The sequence below is a fragment of the Mastomys coucha genome, unplaced genomic scaffold (assembly GCF_008632895.1).
Source record: "Mastomys coucha isolate ucsf_1 unplaced genomic scaffold, UCSF_Mcou_1 pScaffold21, whole genome shotgun sequence".
Classification (NCBI taxonomy): Eukaryota; Metazoa; Chordata; class Mammalia; order Rodentia; family Muridae; genus Mastomys; species Mastomys coucha.
The window spans coordinates 70,941,553-70,948,618 of NW_022196904.1; positions in this window are offsets into that span (position 1 = coordinate 70,941,553).

Below are 7,066 nucleotides of genomic sequence, written 5' to 3' on the forward strand. Positions count from 1 at the left end.
GCGTGCGCCACCACCGCCCGGCTTGGTTTTGTTTTAAATGTGTGAGCGCCTGCTTGTTTGTATGTGTACCGTATGCTTGCAGTTACCCTATAGACCAGAAGAGGGCGCCAAAATATGGACCTGGAGTTACAGATAAAGTTGTGAGCCACTTGTGTTGTGTGCTGGGACCTGAACTCTGGTTGTCTTCGAGAGCAGCGACTGCCATTAAGCACCCAGAGCTTTTTCTTAGCCCCAAACTCTTTCATCTTACACATTTTCTTAGACTAAATTCTGGGTAAAATAGGCTTCCAAGAAGAATGTGGAGTTGGGGATGGGGGTTGCTGGAGAAATTGCCCTGACCTGGGTTCAGTTCTCAGCACCCACATGGTTGCTTCAAAATTATCCAGATGATTCATGGCACCAGGCATGCACATGGTGCACATATATATGTATGCAGGCAAAATGCCCATACACATAAAAGAAAATAAATAGTATAAAAAAAAGAAAGAAAGAATCTTTTGTTTTGTTTTGTTTTGGAAGTTCTTATCCTGGGAGAAGGTACATCAGTGGGAATTGCAGAAGAGGGAGAAATTTAAGCCCTGTGTCTGTCAAGATTGAGAACATTGCTGCTTGGCTCTTATTCTTGCTTGCTAAAATGTAATTCTTAGTGCATGCTGTATTGCCATGTCCAGTTTGAAGTCTTCACTTGGGGGCACTCAAGAGCAGTGACCTGCTGGGGTGGAGACTGGAGGAAACTCAAACCTCTCCAAATACTTCCCTGTAAGAGATCAGATTCATACTGGACTTTATTTCAAATCCCATAGTTATTTGGAACAGTGAGGGAGGTTGGCTGGTTATTGGTTCACATGTATGAGTTCCATGAACCTACCCTTCGCCGCACTGTGCCACATGGGTAACTTGGGTGTTTTCAACCCTGAGTGAATAGTGAATTGCAATGCAAACACAGCTTAAAGCTCCTTTTAGCTCCTTCTGAACTGTTTCTCCAGAGAGCCACACTGCGCCCGCCCGCCCCAGGCAGTTAGCAGGGCAGATGGCAGGGCTCTCTTCTCTGATCCTGTTGATTTAACAGCTGGAATTCACTAGGGTTCCAATAGCAAGAGGCATCAGGATCCTTCCAGGCACTCATATTCCCGCAGATGCTGGGCTACTAGTGGCTAAAACCAAGGAATTCAAAAGAGATGACACTACAGTTGCTTCCTTCAGAACAATTCCAAATTGTTCTTCCCCGGGAGGTCCAGACCTCTCCAGGTAGAAGCATTGAGACAGGATCCAGGCAGGAGGCTGTGGCTCTGGCACGAGACTTGCCAAAGTCTGAAAGCTGCCTCTGAACACAGTCATCCTTCTGGCTTCTTGAAGTGGAGGAATGGGACACACCTTGGGCTGCCTGGGGTGTGCAGCACTTTGCTGCTCCTTTCAAATGAATTTTATTCCACAGTCTGGATAGCTGCAACTTTGTGTCCTCGTGCAGACTGACTGGAGAATGTACAGCTTTAGCTGTTCTGAGGGTTGGTCTCTGCAGGGAGTCGAGACTACAGCTGGAGTGGAAACCAGAGGAGACAGGAGCCCTCCCCATACTACTGCACCAAAGTCCAGCTGTTACACGTTTCCTAGCGAAGTCCTCCTCGCTTCCACACCCTTGCATTGCTATTGCACGTTTGCATATGGCTGGCTTTCTCCTTTGTCTCTCTGGGTCTTGAGATGTTTAACTTTTACCTTCACCACTTTCCATCCTTAGAGTTAGGAGATGCAGTCAGGGAAGAGGTAGCCCTCAGAACCAGTACAGAGTACCCTAAACATCTTTTTGAAGCTACCACAGAATGATTTTGTTTGTTCTAGACAGTGATTTGGAGAACTGGCAGCCAGAACCAGAGGAACATTAGAGTCCCAGTCCTAAGGTAGAGTTATCCATCCACAGGAGTAGTGAGCTTGTAGGAAGAGAAAGGGGTGTTCTGTTGGGAGGGCATGGATTGGCCCTCCGGGTGAGGAATGGGAGGCAGCATATGAACTGAGGTTGACTTCCTAAGTCTGTGGTAGCCTAACTTCTTACCTGGAAGGGGCAGGGAGGACTTTTGGGGGGGGGAAGGGTCAAGGCAGGGTTTCTCTGTGTAGCTCTGGAGCAGGCTGGCTTTGAACTCAGAGATTCACCCGCCTCTGCTTCCCAAGTGCTGGGATTAAAGGTAATCTTTTTTAAAAAAGATTTATTTATTTATTTTATGTATATGAGTATACTGTAGCTGTACAGATGGTTGTGAGGCATCATGTGGTTGCTGGGAATTGAACTCAGGACCTCTGCTCGCTCGGGCCCAAAGATTTATTTATTTATGTATTTATTTATTTATTTATTTATTATTAGTTTTTCAAGACAGGCTTTCTCTGTATAGCCCTGGCTGTCTTGGAACTCACTCTGTAGATCAGGCTGGCTAAGAACTCAGAAATCCGCCTGCCTGTGCCTCCCAAGTACTGAGATTAAAGGCGTGTGCCACCACTGCCCAGCAGATTTATTTATTATTATATGTAAGTACACTGTAGTTGTCTTCAGACACATCAGAAGAGGGGATCAGATCTCATTACAGATGGTTGTGAGCCACTATGTGATTGCTGGTATTTGAACTCAGGACCTTCAGAAGAGCAGTCAATGCTCTTAACCACTGAGCCATTTCACCAACCCAGTAGTAGTCTTTAAAATAGCTAAGTGTCCCCAAACCGAGATGGCTCATGTGCGTCACAGAGAAAACAGAACCACAGGCTCCTGATGACACTTGGGTGGGGACAGAAGAGAAACACTCTGAACTTGGGAGTCTAGAAATCTATCTTTGTGGCTTTGTTTGTTTTGCCAGCCCTGCTTTGATAGGTCAGAGGAGAGCTTTGATAGGAAGAGAAGCAGCCAGTGCTGTCTCAGTGCTCAGTGGTGAACCTGTGCTCACAGCCTTTCTTCCCCAGCCCTGCCTGGGTCTTCCTGAGCCCAGTGTGAGACACAGCTGCTCTGAAAGCAGGTTTCTCCATCGCTCAGGTCACCCTTGACTACTGGAGTTGGCCCTTTACAAACATTGGTCACTTCTCAGTCGTTCCCGAAGAATTTCAGCAGTTGCAGGCAGATCTTTGAAAGTCTGAGGCCAGCCTGGTCTACATGGTGAGTTCTAGGCCAGCCAGGGCTACAAGGTTGAAAAAGGCTTTTGGACCACAGACATTGTCCCTGCTTCCTGGTTGTCAGGTGTGAGCTTCTGTGCTCTACCATGCCTGCCCTGAAATGATAGTCCACTGAAACCATGAGCCAAAATAGAGCTTTCCTCCCTTAGTTTAACACACAAGGCAATGTTTTTCCCTTTTTGTGCTGCTGGAGACAGAACCCAGGGTGTCATGCTAGGCAAGTGCTCTACCACGGGGCCATTTCTCCAGTCATTGTGTTATGTTTCCCCAGGAGTTGATGACATTTAGTGATGCGGCTTTTTATGTCCTAGGAGATGTAGAGGTCACCAGAACATGGAGAAAAGGAACATGTAAAAGAAGTAACCCGGAGAACTCTATCCACTGAGTCTCACTCACTAGGTCAGGCTGCCATTCTCTTTGGAGTCAAGTTTTAGCTTTGGAGTTTCTGTAGTAGTCTCTACATCGAACCTTTGAAAAAAGGATTTATCTTTATGTCTGCGTATGTGTGTGGACATGTCATGTGTGTGCAGGTAAAAACCATAGAACACAGAGGAGAACTGGAGTTACAGGTGGCTGTGAACAGCCTCACATGGGGCCTGGGAACCACTTGGGCCCTCTGGAAGAGCAGCAGCACACACTGTTCACTGCTGAGCCATCTCTCCAATCCCTAAACATTGCTATGTTAAATTTTAAAAATTTCTTTCCTCAATCCTATTTCCCTTCCTACTCACACTGCTTTCTTTAAAAAATACTTTTTGTTCATTTGGTTTTTTTTTTTGTTTGTTTTTTTTTCAAGACTGGGTTTCTCTGTGTAGCCCTGGCTGTCCTGGAACTCACTCTGTAAGACCAGGCTGGCCTTGAATTCAGAAATCTGCCTGCCCCTGCCTCCCAAGTGCTAGGATCAAAGGTGTGCGCCACCACTGCCCAGCCAAAGGTGTCTTGTCTGCTTCCAATAACAGCATGGATGCAGAGGAGGTGAAGAGCCTCCTAGATGAGCCTTGTCTGTTGAAAGCATCATTTTGATGGGTCTTTTTGTTGCTTCAGTATTCAATAAATTCTTTGAGTTTAAGAATTTAAGGCTAGGAGCTGGTGAGATGGCTCAGTAGGTAAGAGCACCAATTGCTCTTCTGAAGGTCCTCAGTTCAAATCCCAGCAACTACATGGTAGCTCACAACCACCCGTAATGAGATCTGATGCTCTCTTCTGGTGCGTCTGAAGACAGCTACAGTGTACTCATTTATAGTAATAAACCTTTAAAAAAAAAAAAAAGAATTTAAGGTTAGGGAGATGGCTCAGTGGGTAAAACACTGGGCCACCATGCTGTGTGTACATAGTGAGATAAGAACTGAGAAAGCCTGTCTCAGATAAGGAGGAAGGTGAGGACTGCCACGGAGGTGTCCTCTGACCTCCACATGTACCCCTTGACAAAGCAATTCACATGTGATTGCATGCACGTGCACATACACAGACACACTTTGTAAAGAGCTGGGGAGATAGCTCAGAGGGAGGAGTGCTTGCTGGCAAATGTGGCCCTGAGTTTGCCCCCCAGGTGCAGTGTGTGCATCTGTAATCCCACTGCACCTTTGGCTTGGTGGGAGCAGATGGGAGGATCCCAGAAGCTCAAGGGCCAGGTGGCCTGAGTATACAGCAGTGAAGCAGAAGAGAGCTTGCCTCAAACACAGTGGAAGATGGGGACTGATACTCAAGGTATCCGCTGACCTCCACATGCTTGCTTTAGTACTCAGTGTGTAGACCAGACTACACAGAGGTCACCTGCAGGGACTGAAAGATAGGCCACCAGGCTTGGCCTATCACACCACCTTAGAAAGTTTCATACCTACACACTTCTGGAACTTGGTGCACTACACATGGGAATGGCTTAGGTGCTCACAGAAGCACCTGTTTATTGAGCATCTGTCTTCCGATGAGGCTTGGCTCTATTCAGTTTCCTCTTTCCTGTCCAGTCCTTTCAATGGATGGCTATTTGCAGCCTTCCAGACTTTTCAGAATACCTGTTGTTGGAGATCATTTTCAAAGGAATATTCCAGAAATCAAGTTGGAACTTTTGTTTCTTCCAAGGACAGAACACAAAAATGGCACAGATTATTTTAGAATGCTTTTTAAAGATATTTTTTAAAAATTATTTATGTGTATGAGTGCACACAGGTGCCTGCAGAGGACAGAAGAGGGTGGTGGATGCTCCTCCAGTAAGCTATAGACAGGTGTGGGAAGACAGGTGTGGGTGCTGCAGACAGGTGTAGGTAGACAGGTGAGGGTGCCAGAAACCAAGCTCCAGTCCTCTCCATCAGGAGCTCTTAATCTCTGAGCTATCTCTCCAGCTCCGAACCTAAGATTCCTTATCTATTAGACAATAATTCCTATTATCCCTCCTTCTAACCCTGACCTCAGAGTCCTTGCTGAGTCTCTGTGACTTTGCCTGCTGTAAGTTCCCTCTGAGCGAGCACCTGTAACATTTGTCCTCTGGGTTGGTTCATTTCCTAGGATCCATTTTGTCCAAGTCTAAGTAAGGATAGTCTTGGGCAGAAAGCCAGAGAGCCATGTCCTTGACCAGCTGGGCTCTGCTTCCTGTTAAGTGCATCCCGTGTCAAGGGCATCCGTGTGTCAAGGGCACACATCTGTGTCTGCATGCTCACTCTTCCTGCTGCCTAGCACGATCCAGTACACTACCCTCAACTCCTCTGCACATGTCACTGACAAGCCCCAATCCTGCTTTCTCAGTTGTATTCCCATTTACTCCTAGGGTTGGGACTGTATCTATCAATGAGGTCCCCTCTGCCTGAACACAGGATACAACTCAACTGTCACCCTCCCCATATGTTCCTCTCACCAGGCCCATGCTGCAGGACATGTGCCCCTTCTCTAATGGAGGCCCTGTGTATACAGCTCGGCATCTTGTCCTAACACCTAGGCTGGTGCATCTCGGCATTCAGGAATGTCTGGAGATGGTTAAGTGAGACAGGCGGAGCCCACAGCATCACCGTTTCCACAGCTGCCTCCTTCTCATTCCTCCAAATCTAGCCCCTCCCCTTCTCTGGGAAAGAGCTGACCAGAAAGCCTGACCGTCTTCCTCCCACCAGCAGCTGTGAGCATGTGAGCCTCACCTGCTTTCCCTAGACGGAAAGGGGGTGGGGTGAACCACTGAATTCTAGCTGGTTTTTGTCAGTGCTTTCCTGACTCCTGGCACATAGACAAGGCTAGGCTATTTCATAAGATGTGGAACTAACATTCTGCACCAAAAAAAAGAAAAGAAAAGAAACACAGACAGCTCTGAGAGGCAGAACCTCTTTATTCTCTGGCTCCCACTGAGCTAGCTACAGGCAGTCTACTTACTATCCTGGGACTTAAAGGGAAGGTTCTCATTTTTTTAAGTCCCCCCTTTTTAAAAGTTTTTTTTTTCAAAGATTTATTTATTATTATATGTAAGTATACTGTAGCTGTCTTCAGACACACCAGAAGAGGGCAGCAGATCTCATTACAGATGGTTTTGAGCCACCATGTGGTTGCTGGGATTTGAACTCAGGACCTTCGGAAGAGCAGTCAGTGCTCTTAACCACTAAGCCATCTCTCCAACCCCTTAGTTCTTTAAGGCCTCTCATAGTTCTGGTGTTCTCTTTCAGCTAATGCTTTCCCCCTTCAAGGCCCAACCATTGCGGCCTGTGGCCTGAGGTTGCCTTTCCTCATATAGCTCATCTGAAGGGAAGTTTGCATCACCTCTGTGAACCTTTGAACCTGTCCAGAGCTCCTGTCACTCTACCTTCTGTAGTGGTTGGTCCTCTTCTCTGTGGACCTAGGAACCAGCTCTGGCCAGACATGAAACCTGCAGTTCTTACCTGGAGGCCTGTGGCCTCAGGCTTCCTGCAAGCCTCCGTTCCTCCACGCTGGCCCTCTGCAGCACCAA